The sequence below is a fragment of the Lactuca virosa genome, chromosome 6 (genome assembly GCF_052849685.1).
Source record: "Lactuca virosa cultivar CGN04683 chromosome 6, Lactuca_virosa_CGN04683_v6, whole genome shotgun sequence".
In the NCBI taxonomy this organism is placed as follows: domain Eukaryota; kingdom Viridiplantae; phylum Streptophyta; class Magnoliopsida; order Asterales; family Asteraceae; genus Lactuca; species Lactuca virosa.
This window is the reverse complement of record NC_136431.1, coordinates 219,905,875-219,919,874: the sequence shown is the minus strand read 5'-3', so window position 1 is coordinate 219,919,874 and position 14,000 is coordinate 219,905,875. Positions and strand designations below refer to the sequence as shown.

The window sequence follows — 14,000 nt, the reverse complement described above, 5'->3', positions numbered from 1 at the left end:
CGGAAGACCTTATGGTTGTTAACCCTCCTGTGATGGAAATACGTCAAGCGGGTAGACCAAAAAACACCAATTGTATTCCCTCTCAAGGTGAGGAACCAAAAATAAGAAGGTGTAGTAGATGCCATATCACAACTCATAATGCAAGGACGTGTAAGGAAACCGTTCCAAATAACCAAAGTAAAAGTAAAATACGTACTGGGGCGTCAGGAAGTGGGACAAAAGCGACAGAAGAGGAACCCACGCAAGCGACCGAAAACCAATGGAAACATGTGCCAGAGAACCAATAGATGCAACATACCGAACAACAATTGTAGCAGCAGCCAAACAACCAATGGACACAACAGACCGGCCATCAATGGCAGCAGCATCCAGACAACCAATGGACACAGCAGACCGAACATCAATGGCAGTAGGATCCACATAACCAACAGACGCAAGGGACTGAATACCAAACGCAGGAAGAGCCACAAAACCAATGGCAGGGTTGCACCGGGTACCAATGGCAGCAAGAGCTACATAACCAATGGACGCAAGCGACAGTAAACCTAGGGACACAAGCAACAGAATACCCATGGCCGGAATATGAAAACAGATCAAAGTTTTCGTGGTTCGATTTGAATGAATGAATTTTATTTCAAAGTATGTTTATTATGAAGGTTGTATGTTTATGTTTTCTAAACTATGTTTTGTAACCTACTTAAAGTATGTTTATTATTCAGAATACCGGTGTGTATAATTTTTTAAAAAACATGGAATATTTGTATAATTTTTATTAAACACACATCTTTTTTAAACGGGCAATTAAATAAGAAAAAGGACTGACAAACAGCTCTGCGGATTACCAAACAACTCTGTGGATTCCGTAACAGTTATGAGGATTCCCAAATAGTTCTACGGAATAAGTAATATAAAATCACTTTACCATGCGTATATTTTCATCGATTCTGTACCATTTCTTCTTCATTTCATTTTTTTTTGAAAAACTATCCCTCATATTTTCCCTCATAATGGCTTCCATACCATAGAGCGCTAAGGATAACCTTCGTCTAACTCATGCATATATTAATATCCACGAGACCACTATGGTGAATGATCCAAGTTATTGGACCCGTTTAACTTATGCCTTCAACGCTGACCCTCAAACTGCCCCAGAAAACTACCGCAACACAGTTGACATCAAAGCAAAATGGTAAGAATTAAAAACAGATGTCTTGGTTTTCAACAATCTTTATACCAAAATTGATGACGCACGTCCGAATGAAGATGAGGAAGTCATCATGGACGCGGCGAAAGCGGAATACATATCGATTAGTGACGGGTTAGAATTCGAGTTTGAAAGCCCTTAGAATCTCTTAAAAGATCTCCCGTATTTTTAATTTGTATTGCGTTTGTAGAAGGATATTTTAATGTAGTTTGTTTTTATTAGGTTATTTATATGCACCAGTTTGTATTACGTTATTTATATGTATTTGGTTTGTATTAGGTTATTTACGAAACCAGTTAAGTTAACTTCTACTTTATTCCATAGAATATAAAATAAAAAACAATACAAATACATGGAAAACATACATTAGTAGCAAACATATTACATAAAACATTTCACATAAAAAACCCTTCTACATGAAATACTGGTGGTTCTTAACCAGATTCCAAGCGTCCACATACTCAAAGTCTTTTCCCTAATGCTCGAAAATGTAATGATCTAAAATCATTTCTACAAGAGCTTCCTCATTTGAGTAATAATAATTACTACTATTTTTAAGATGATGATACCATCGATTGAACCATGTGATTTTGTTCTTTAACTCCATCCACTTACTAAGAATATCTACTTGTACCCGATATTCTCCTTGTCCAAATGAGAGGTTGAACATACCTGTTATGCGGGTCCATTCATCACCTCCAAGGTAATCAGGGGTAACCATGGTTGTTACACCTTCAAAAATGTTCAACCAACATCGTATTATAACCATCACCTCTCTTGTCGTCCATGGACATGGAGTATCGGACGACGATGTTGCATTCGTAGAAGTTGGTGCATTGGAGGCCATTTATTTATTTTTCAATACAGGGGTGAGTTGATACAATATTTAACCGATATGAAAATTTATACACTGATCCGTAGAGGTGTTCACTGATCCGCAGAGGTGTACACTGATCCACTGATAACAGTTCTGTGGATTCCCAAATAGTTCTGTGGACTGATATTAAACATAAGTTCATTATTTTTAACCTTTTTTTGTCAAACTTTTTACATAATAATCACATAAGGTATTAGTGTATTAAAAAAAATTAATCTTAATAAACGAAAACAAAAATAAAAAAAAACGAAAAATCGAAAAAAAAAAAATTAAAAAACCCAAGATCCACAGAGGTGTTCCGTTTCCTCAGAGGGCTTACTCGATCTGCAGAGGATGCTCTATGGATCCTATGGTCAGATTCCGAAATTTTTTGTCTTTTTGTCTTTTTGTGTTGCCACCTCATTTCCGCAGAGGTGTGCAAGATTCCTCAGAGGCTTTAGTCGATCCGCAGAGCACCCTTGCGGATCTTTTGGTCATTCTACAAAACTTCGATTTTCATGGTTAAATCGTTAAAACAACCCCCTATAAATGGTTATTTGACTAAATTTCTCAAATTTAGCGGTAGGAACATTTTGGATGGTCGGATGGTCCCGTGGTTAATAAAATTAACTCGTAGGCTAAAAGAATGGAAGAAAAAAACTTTAATTCTTTGAAATTAATAAAATATTCGACTCGATCAGTTAGAGTTATTTAAATGACATCATGGGTCAAATGGATTTTGGGGTCACGTACATAACATGGATAAGGTCATGGGTTTTAGGTATAACAAATAAACTAGAAAACAATTCCTAAGTTCACATGCAACCTACTTTGGATCTATGTTTTAACTATTGAACATACAACTTTGAATTGCAAAACAAGAACCCTAGAGGAGAGAGGCTAATTTCGAAATTAACAAACTAGGGTTTAGGGTTTACATACCTTTCAATTGTTATAGCAAACAATTGATATTCCCTTGATCTTGATCTTGATCTTCTTGGAAGCTTTAGCACCACAAGTGTAATGCCTCTAATGGAATCACACCCAAACTAGCAAGAAGGAAAGTAGAAGAAGAGAGAGGGGAGAGGGAGTATGCAAAATCTCGGCCTTAGGGTTTCTTCAAAAGAAAGAGTGACCAAAAACATGAACCAGGAGGCTCCTTATATAGCTGAGGGATTTAGGGTTTAAGGGAAAACCCTAGTTATCCTTTGCTTAGGGCCTAAGCAAGACCCAAGGCCTTATCTTGGACCCCTTGGACGAATTCTCTAGGGTTTCCCCTAGGGTTTTCGTCCACCCCCTTCCAAGGGAGTTCTGGATCCTTCCATTCAACTATCAGTAAATTGCAAACTAGTCCCTGCACTTTATAATTAATTCTTTTAACCCCAAAATCAATTCTGATTAATTTCTGGCTAACAATTAATTAAACATAATGATTTCTAATTAATATATTAATCCGTTAACATATTAATAAATCATTTATATATATTGATTTATTAATCTTATAAATTAATATCTCTCCTTTCATAATTTCCTTGTCCAGTTGCTAGGTTGAGGGCAACCCAAAATGACTGTGCTGCTATCAATTCAAGTACATACCAATTATAGTTATGGGCTTAGACACCTAATCCAACATAAGGTCCATTCTCTCCTCGTCTAGGGTCTCAGCTCTTGTTAATGGAGCCTTAACCAAAGAGTTTTTCATGGAAAAAAAGGTGTGAGACAAGAAGATCCTCTCTCTCATTTTCTTTACCTCATCGATGTTGAGGGTCTCAAGGTGGCTTTAGATGAGGCTACTAACAACGGTATTTTTGAGGGGATTGCTACGTCTAATTTAAGACCTACTATATCCCTTTTCGAATATGCCGGTGATGCGACCTTCTTGGGAATAAAGTCCAAGTATAATGCTAAAAAACTAAATAGAATCCTCACTTGTTTCCATCTAGCTTCCGGCCTAAAAGTCAACTTACATAACAGTAAGTTATTGGGTATTGGTGTCTTTATAGGGAGGTCACCTATATGGCTAGGTAGCACAAGTGTCTTGTTGGTGAGTTTTCGTTCTCTTATCTTGGCATGTTGGTGGATGGAAACCCGCGTAGATTTAACACGTGGATCCCTCTTGTTGACAAATTTAACAAAAAAATTTCAATGTGAAAACCGAGAACTCTCTCCATTGGTGGACGGTTGACGCTTGTTAGGTCCGTTCTTGGTAGCCTTGGTTCCTACCTTTTCTCCAATTACGAAGTTCCCAAAATAGTTATTGCGAAACATGAAAGTATTTGTAGCATGTTTCTTTTGGGAAAATACATCGAATAATAAGGGTAACACTTGGATTGCGTGGGGGAAACGACGACCTCTAAAGATCTAGGTGGTTTGGGAATTGGAAGCTTAAGAGCTTTTAACCTTACGCTTCTTTCGAAATGGTGGTGGAGGTTTAGAGACAACACGAATTCTATTTAGACAAACGTAATCACAACCATTTATGCTGTTCATGATGGATAGGGTGTGTCAATTTCGTGCTCTAACAGGAACACGGTTTGGGGCAGAATTAGCAAAATCAACATCGACTTAGAATAAAACAACACATATTTAAATAATCTCTTTTATAGGAACGTTTACACATGGGGTACTCTTATCACAAGTAATGGTGATGAAGTCTTAGTGGAGGATGAGAGTTTACGGTCTCTACTTTGAGAAAGGAAATCAACATTTAACTACTGGAGAGTACGAACTTGCCAACCATTTGGTCCAAGGCGGTCCTAGGGAAAATAGATTTACTCATATATCTGGTGAGACTTGGTAGATTGTCCACCAGAATAAATCTTACACAGAGAGGAGTAAACATTCCTAACACCTCCCGTTCTTTATGCAATGTGTTCGAGCAGAACGAGGTATACATCTTTAAGAACTATTCCACGACACTGGAGATTCAAGGGTAAGTACAGACTTGGTGGAATGATTTTCCTGCCTCGACAGACTCCTTAGAAGACTTGTTGGAGGTAAACTCTACTGTTAAAGCGGGAAGTAGATCTTTAAACACCTTAGAGGCGATATCAAGAGTATTCTTATGGACTACAAAGGAAATATAGGAATGACATTGTACCGCCCGACTTTTTAACACAAGGTACAACAAAAAATTTTCACTTTTTATTTAATAAAACACATTGGCGTACACTTACATTAACAATCCAATACAAGTAGTTATCAATAGGATCGGTTCAAAGAAAATTAAATACAATAATCTTAGTCGGGTATCACAATCTCTTTACTTATTTCCTTGCTTATATAAATTTACCTGCAAAACACACATCACAAAAAGGATAAGCTACAAAGAGCTTAGTGAGTAATCCTTATTTCAATTCACATAATAATAATAACTTAATCATTTTCTCTATATATAGTAGTAATGGACTTACAACTACTCAAGTTGCCATTAGACTTTAATAAGATACTCCTTCTCATTTTCATACTTTATATTCTCTATACTTATTCTCATTTTATCTTCTATATACACACACACTCTACCTTTCACTATCTCTATACTCATACTTTATATCTGTTTATCTATAGCCTCAAACTCTATCTTTCATTATTCCTAAGCCCATACTCGATATCTCTTTGTGTCTCTATATACTTACTCTCTCTCTTTCTCTTTCTCTCTCTCTCTCTCTCTCTCTATATATATATATATATATATATATATATATATGTGTGTGTGTGTGTGTGTGTGTGTGTGTATGTGAATCATATCTCATACTTTATCTCTCTCTCTCTCTCTCTCTCTCTCTCTCTCTCTCTCTCTCTCTCTCTTTCAACATCTCTATCTATTTATCTCTTCTGTGTCTCTACCATTATCTCTCATCTTTGTATCTCTCTCCCTCTCTCTCTCTCTATATGCATATCTATCTCCATCTCCTTATATCTAGCTTCATCTCTCTCTCCTTCCGAAGCTCCATCTCTATTTTCTCTTCCTTTCGTCACACTATCTCGAGGGTTATGACATTCTATTGAATGTTTGGAAAATTCCTCGATTAACGCCTTATTGGTTGTTGGATCCTTCTTTGTCATCGGTCCTTGAGATATAAGGAGTTTGTGAGTGCTCACGTTAATTCGATGATAGAAAATGGAGATTTCTTATTGCACGTTAAGATCACATTGTGGGCAGTTGCTAAGTAAACCCTTATAATGTTCCCACCCTTCATATAAGGATTCTCCATCTAGTTGTTGGAAGTTCTGGATCTTCTTTTTAATATATGTTATCTTTGAATGAGGGCTGAATTATTGTATAAACTCATTATGCAGGCTGGTCCATGTCGTGACCTCTCTGGGTGGAAGTGATTTTAACCAATCCTTTGTTGCTCCTGTAAATGTGACCGGAAGCATCCTTAGTAGCATCACGTCATGCGAAACATTTGGAACATTGAAGTAGTTTGAAATGTCCAAAACCTCATCAATATGTCTATAAGTGTCTTCATGATCCTTCCCGTAAAATAGGATATGCTTTAGCATAGTGAGGATATGTCCCTTGAGCTCAAAATTCGCTTTGGCTACAACTGTTGGTGGTACGAGACCTAGCCAATTGTATTTATGCATCTGCCGATTATATTCCTCCATAGTCATTGTCGTGATGTCTGCCATTGTGTTGTCAGCTTTTCTTTTGACTTCCTCTTCTGAATCTCTCTCGGTTTCTGGTTTGTATCTGGTACCTTTCTTGTCGGGAGTTCTATCGAAACTTTCTACTTTGTCTGGTTGAAAGCTTCTACTAGATTTACCGTCCTTTTGATCAAACTTTCTTGTGGAACTCGGATTCTGGATCTTCAAATGGTGGCACGATCTTAAAAGTAGATCCCCTGGTCATATATTACCGAAACAGAACAAAAGAAAACATGTAAAAACGAACTAAAACGAAATAAACAAAAACTGAAAAACATAGTTTTCACATCATGACAGGAGGATGTCACGTCGTGAACTCTGCGAAAACAGAAAATTAACTTTTTGTGGATTTTACCCCACAAAAAGGATTGATTAACCTAAAGCACTTAAATTAAAACTATAATAAGCTGTTACCCAGAAACGACGCCAAAAATTTGATATGCTTTGATTATACTTACTAGTTTTTAATTTATAAACCTAACAAAACTTAACTAGCTAAAAGAGACTTAGACAGTGTACCTAGTCGAATTATAGAATAGTAAAGTAAGTCGGGTGTCGATCACAGGGAACGACATTTTAATTAATAAAATAACTACTATAAGTTAAATTAAGGAAAACAACTAAAATAGGGGGTTTTATCTGATTTTGCAAGTTTAGTTTGACTTAAATAAATTACTAAAACTCTTAAAACTTAATCAAACAACTAAAGATGATTTTTGACCAAGAGAAGTATGACACTTCCGTTTAGCTTCAAATCACATTTTTCCTATGGTTAGTTTCAATACATGGATTAATTTAGGTTGGTTATCAATATAAAAGTTATTCGAAGTCTTGGTCTGGTCTCCTAACGTTTTCACCAATTTATGAACTACTATTCAATGGTCTTACACAAGTGGTATACTAAGTTGATTATTAAGATTATTGGCCTATGAATGATAACTCTAAAATTAATTATCTATGATCTAGACAAATAACGAAAACACAAATTATGATCTAATTATGCTCTCTAGCACAGCTAAAGTAACTATCTTTATTACCTAATATAGGATTTGGTCAATCTCTAGCTCTAGAATTTAAGATTCATAAACAACTAGGTAAACAAGTTAATGCAATCAAAGTGATCATCTAACTACACAAATCTTGAAATCTAAGCAACAAAAATTAAAATTTTTAACATACTAGGTATTAATCTATCAAACACAAGCTAAACCAACTTCAATAAATCCATGATAATAGAACCTAACATATAGTATTAGGTTCCATCATCACTAAACGAAAATTTAAGGTTTTAACCCATAATTACAGAAGAAAACACATAATCATATAGAAAGCTAGGTTAAACATGATTAAATCTAGGTAAAGTGAACGATCTATGTGGAAATCTTTCTCCAATCTCTTGATCTCTAATCTTCTTCTGACTTCCAAGGATTCTTAGAAGGTATTTTTCATTTTTCAATCGTAGCTATCTGCTCCAAGTCTTCCGATTTTGATTAAAAGACCAATATATATATATATATATATATATATATATATATATATATATATATATATATATATATATATACTAGTTTATAACCTGTGGGAACCACGGTTACAAAATTAATTAAACTTTCATAAAAAAAACTTAAAATCATTAATCAATTATTTTAAATAAATTATTAATTAAGAGATATTTTTTAGTTATATAAAATTATAAGCATTGATTTAAATAAGTACGTGACTTTATAATCTGTATTTATTTTATTTTATTTTTATTATAATGTTATTTAATTTAATGTAATTAAAGTGAAAATTTTAAAATTTAAAATTTGAAATGGAGAATTAATAAGTTGCCATATGACATGACATTAATTAGGAAGCTTAATAGTGTGACACATGGCAAAAGGAGAATCAACCTATTCTTTTATTAGAATAGGGATTTGCCAAAATATGGTCGCCATGTCGTAACAATATGAGTGTCACAACGTGAGAATCGTAGTAATCTCGTATATTTGTGCATGTCCGTAGAGGATTCTTTTGTTGACACGTGGTCACGTCATGACCAAGAGATGGTCACGTTGTGACATACATCTTCATGCATGAATCGAGAAGCTTCTGAATGCCACACTGTGAAATGTGGATATCCACGTCGCTGGAACTTCAATTTGGTCAATTTCTTCTTCCTTCTTCTCTTAATTTCAGCTCCAATTCTCCAAGTATCCAACTTTCTTCAGTTTCAGCTCATTTTCCTTGAGAATGTCCTTTTGGCTGCAAGATAAAATTTACCATTATAGGTACCAAATATCTTTGCATTTTACCAAATTATAGCTTAAGTATATTAAATAATGCATATATATATATATATATATATATATATATATATATATATATGTGTGTGTGTGTGTGTGTGTGTGTGTATATCAACTCAACGATCACATCTCTTTCTACAATCTTCTCTATCTTCTAAGGGAAACAACATCCCACTACCTTACCGGGTACACTCATCTGGTCTTACTCCTCTCTCTTATAATCCATCATGGATCCTTAATAATCTTTCTTCTTCTCTTGAATTCCTTACGGATTCCTTACTATTAATCCCTCATGTATTACATCTAAGTTCTCAAAAGAACTTTCTTACCATGTTCCTCTCAAGGAACCTTTCTTTATCTTCTCTAACCATACTCAATCATCGTTCCCACAAGAATCATCTACCTACATCCCTAAAGATATCATCATCTCTCTTTTTCCCACATGGACATAATCTCATTCCTGAAGGAATTATACTTTTGTCTCTGTAGCAACCATGTCTTGTCCTCGAAGGAACCATACTATTTTTCCCGAATGAATCTCTGTCTTTTGTCCCCGAAGGAACCATCTTTCTTTACATCTCTATCTTTGTTATGTGACTTGTCACATAACACTTGTCTCATAGACAATCTATTTCTTTATCTCATTAAGAGATCTTCTAACACACATTTAGTACTTAACTAATTAAGTACTTAATTTATATCCATGTCTAGTAACAGATAGGTGTTCTACACAACACCATCAAATGTCTAGATATACATACATGCTATTATGATTATAATATATAATCATACTTTGTCTTTTGCTTAATTCCCTTAGAAATCCACATCACCATTCTATTCATCTATTCATACATAGGATTATATGACATATAATCCTATTCTTTCATTATCTACAATTAGGGGCATTACTCATAGTACCCATATCCTTTCCTTGTACATATACATATCCTTTGGTTATACATGCATGCTCGGGTACATGGTCTTACATGTATAACCACAAGCACTTTATCTTATATAGGATTATAATCTATATAATCCTATATTTTCTTCTTCTATGTCATGCTCAGATACATGACTCTAACATACATAAACCTGTTGGATTAAAGTGTCTAACCCAGTAACTAAATTTGTATCTTCTTGTAATTAGAAGTAAAGTCATTTTTGGGTTGCCCTCATAATTAGAACTTGATTAGAATGGCATTTATAGAGAGAAGATGATTTATTAGATTATTATATGAATAATAAACTAATTGGAAATTATGAGGAAATGATTTTTTAATATCTTATCTGATTAATATATTGGAAATAGATAGTTGATTTGTTAATTTATTATTTGATTAACAAATTGATATGAGATCAGTTGTTAAAGTAATTGATTTGGTAATTTATATGATTAATAAATTAATGATAAATCAACTAGAATTACTTGATTATTAGTCAGAATTAATCTGGAATTAATTTGGGATTAATTGGAATTAATTAAAGGTGCGAGGGATGAATTCCAATTGTTCAATAGTTGAACAAAAGAGGCAATTCTAGAACCATCCTAGGGTGGACGGTTGTGGGAGCCCTTCTAGGGTTTCCAGAAGCCTCCAGGATATTAATAAGGAAATGATTTGAATTGGAATTAAATCCATTATTTAATTACTCAAATCTTGCTTTGTCCCCAAGTTACCTAAACTATAAATAGGATCCCTTAGGCATCAATTTTCGTGACTACACTTTCTTAGAAGCTTATGAATGAAAATTTATACATTTCCTCCTCTCTCCTCAAGTGTCTTCAAGTTCTAGGGTTTGGGTGTAAGCCATTAGAGGCATCATCCTTTTGGTGCTAGCTTTCCAAGCTCTTCAAAGGAAGGATTGAAGTAACTTGTTTGCTATAACAAGTTTGAGGTATGTATATTTAGTTTATGATTTTCGAAATTGATAGGATGCATATTAGGTTTTTTTATTCAAATTATGTTGCCTTAAATTGAAGACATAGATCCTTTTAGGGTGCATGTGTCCTTCTTAATTTTTAAGTAATTTTCCACATAGAGCATTTTGTTGTAACTTAATAAACCCATCAGTGGTATCAGAGCTAATTGGTATGACTAACATTGAAAGCACATTAGTTGAATCGAACAAATTTTTTTTCTATCAGACTGAGATCATGATGTAATAGAGGCTTTATCACGACGTGAAAATAGTTCAAATCTAGATTTTCGGGATTTTCTGCCTAATTTGATTCATGTGGTTTTATTTGGTAATTATCTGTATTGTTCTATCAAAATCCGATTTTACTTGTCTAAGATGAATAAAAAAAACCTAATTATTAGGAGATCATCTTAGACAAGATAATGATTTATTATGAGATTAATATTATCCTAATGGATCTAAATGATTAATTTTATTATAAGAGTAATTAAAAGATAATTATAAATCCATAAATGGTTTAAATGATTAATTAATTAATTAATTTAAATAAATAATTTTAAATTTTTAAATGTTTAATTAAATAATCAATTAATTCAGATAATTAATCTTAAAACTACTATTTTGAAATGTTTTAAAATACATCCTTATATATGTATTATAAGATTAATTACTACATGTATAAGAAAAGTCATTCAAATCGCTAGTAAACCTCATTGACGAAGGCACACTATAAAGAGGGTATAAAGAAACGATCTATAAAATGACCGTTGAATGAGTGTCCTTGTCACCCACCGCTATCCTATGTGGCGGAGGGTCGTTATCAAAACGGATTCGATAAGACATAATAAGATTAAAAGTATAATCTATAAAGTACTAGAACCTTCCTTTAAAATCTCACTCTAGCTACTTTAGGAAAAACGTGAAATTGTATGCTAATCCATGAAAACACATATTACTTCTTTATGAGTCGTTAGTGGAGCATGTATGATTAACTAACACTTTGAGTTGGGATTATAAAGATGAAATAATGAAACAACTCGTGTTTATGATTGTTGATGGAGCGTGTGTGGTTAACCGGCACATCAATGGGAGATCATAAATCGATCAAGGATGTTTGAGCGGGTTTGCATGGTTATTCACATCTTAATTGTGATCCTTGACATCCCAATCATAATTAGTAAGAGCATAACCGAGATTAAACATGCCATTGATAAGATGCAATGAATCTCAAAGATCTAGGAGTTTCATGTGATTGAAATTAGTGAGATGACTCTACCTACCTAACATAGATTCGAATTTGATTACGTAATCCCTCTTCAAAGTTTGAATCAAATATATGGATCCTAGCCTTAATTTAAATTTTTGTTTAATAATTAAGGATTAAAAATCAACTAACGTGAATTCTCTCTTCTCTTAATTTAGATGTCTTATGAAGATAGAAATGGTCTTCCTCGTTCTTATGGAAATGGTTTTCCTCAATCTTCTAGAGATTGTCTTACACTTTCAAGTCAATGTGAAAATGTCTTCCCTTCCTTAGCAAATGGTAGAACCGGACAACGTCTCTATTCAACTCTGCCACCTCATCCTCCTGTAACTCTCCCAACGTCACGCTTCCTCGAGTTGAAATATATGAAACTACTCAAACCCTATTGGCATGAAAACATGAAAATGTAAATTATGTGTGTGTGCATGTTCTTAAAATGAAGTCATACATTGACAAGTTGGAAAGGATGGGTGTCATATTCTTAAAGGAGAAAGCCAATGATTTGGTTCTTCTTTTGCTTCATAAGTTATATGGTCAGTTTGTTGAGAACTTTCATATGAGGAATCTCGATGTGGCCCTAATTGATTTAGCCTATATGTTGATGGTTGTTGAAGCAGAAATGCTTAAGAACACAACTAAATCAAAAATTATTATAGGTTCTAATTCCAAGAATTCCATGGACATTGACAATGGTAACATTAGTGATCTAGAAAAAATTTCTCTTCCCAATCAAAAGGGATCGGACAAGGTTAAACTGTTTGATTGTATGGTAAAGAGAAAGGCTCGTTCTAAGATCATTCCACATGTTGACCCCAATGAGTCCATTTGTTTCTACTTCCAATTGAAGGGACATTGGAAGCGAAGTTGCCCACAATGCCTGAAAGATTTTAAAGATGGTAAAGTCAAGTGTTGTGACTATACTTCAGTTACACAAATTTTCTAATTCCATAAGTTCATATTCTATAGACTCTTAATACATGATGTGATGATCACATTTTGATGGTATTACATGATCTAAAAGAAAGAAAGAAGCTTAAACAAAGTAAGCTAAATCTGATCGTGAAAGATGGACTTTTGTTACATGGTTCGATGGTCAGAATTTGGAGCTACTTCTAGGGAATTAAGATAATTTAATATATTGCTATTACTCTTCGAAGATGTTTAGAAATATAGTTTTCATTTCATGCGATATAAGGACAAGTTCTAATTTTTCAATAAAAGCGAAGTTTTTGTTTACTCAGTTGCCTTATCATATTCCCTTGTAATGGAATTAATGAATATGTTAGTTATGTTTCTAATAATAGAAATATTAATTTTAGATTTGATTCTTATGAAATCGCTTGTGGTATTGTCATAATTGACCAAGGGAAAAGAAATCTCATCGCGAACTGGACATATACTTGGTGTCGTACAATTCGAATTGTATAATATATGAGAATCTTGTTTATTGGAAAATTATGATTAATTTATTGATCACACGTTTATGTGATGGCAAGTGAAGGACTAATGGATTTGGTACATGTTGATATGGACTCTTCAGATCCACCACAAGGGACGATAACTCTATTCGTCATGATTTATTGATGCTTCAGTAAATCTGATTTTGTTAGTAAGATGAAACAGAATTCTAATACTTTTGAAAAATTCATGAGTAGCAGAACGAATGGAAGAATCTATTAGGCAGAAAGATAAAGATACTCCAATCTGAAAAGAAAGGAGAGTGCTTTAGTATAATGTTTTATGATCATCTTAGTAATTGTGTAATTTTATCACAATTGACTCCTCCAAGAAGATCTTAGTGCAACTGTATGACTAAGAAGA

The 14,000-nt window shown here is 33.8% G+C and overlaps 1 non-coding gene across 1 annotated transcript; it reads left to right on the top strand.

Annotated features, from left to right (window-relative positions):
* The first annotated feature begins 6,204 nt into the window (after positions 1 to 6,204).
* LOC145123131 (small nucleolar RNA R71) lies at positions 6,205 to 6,310 on the top strand. The gene has a single exon (XR_013715008.1). It is a non-coding gene; the product is annotated as a small nucleolar RNA R71 (small nucleolar RNA).
* The last annotated feature ends 7,690 nt before the right edge of the window (positions 6,311 to 14,000 follow it).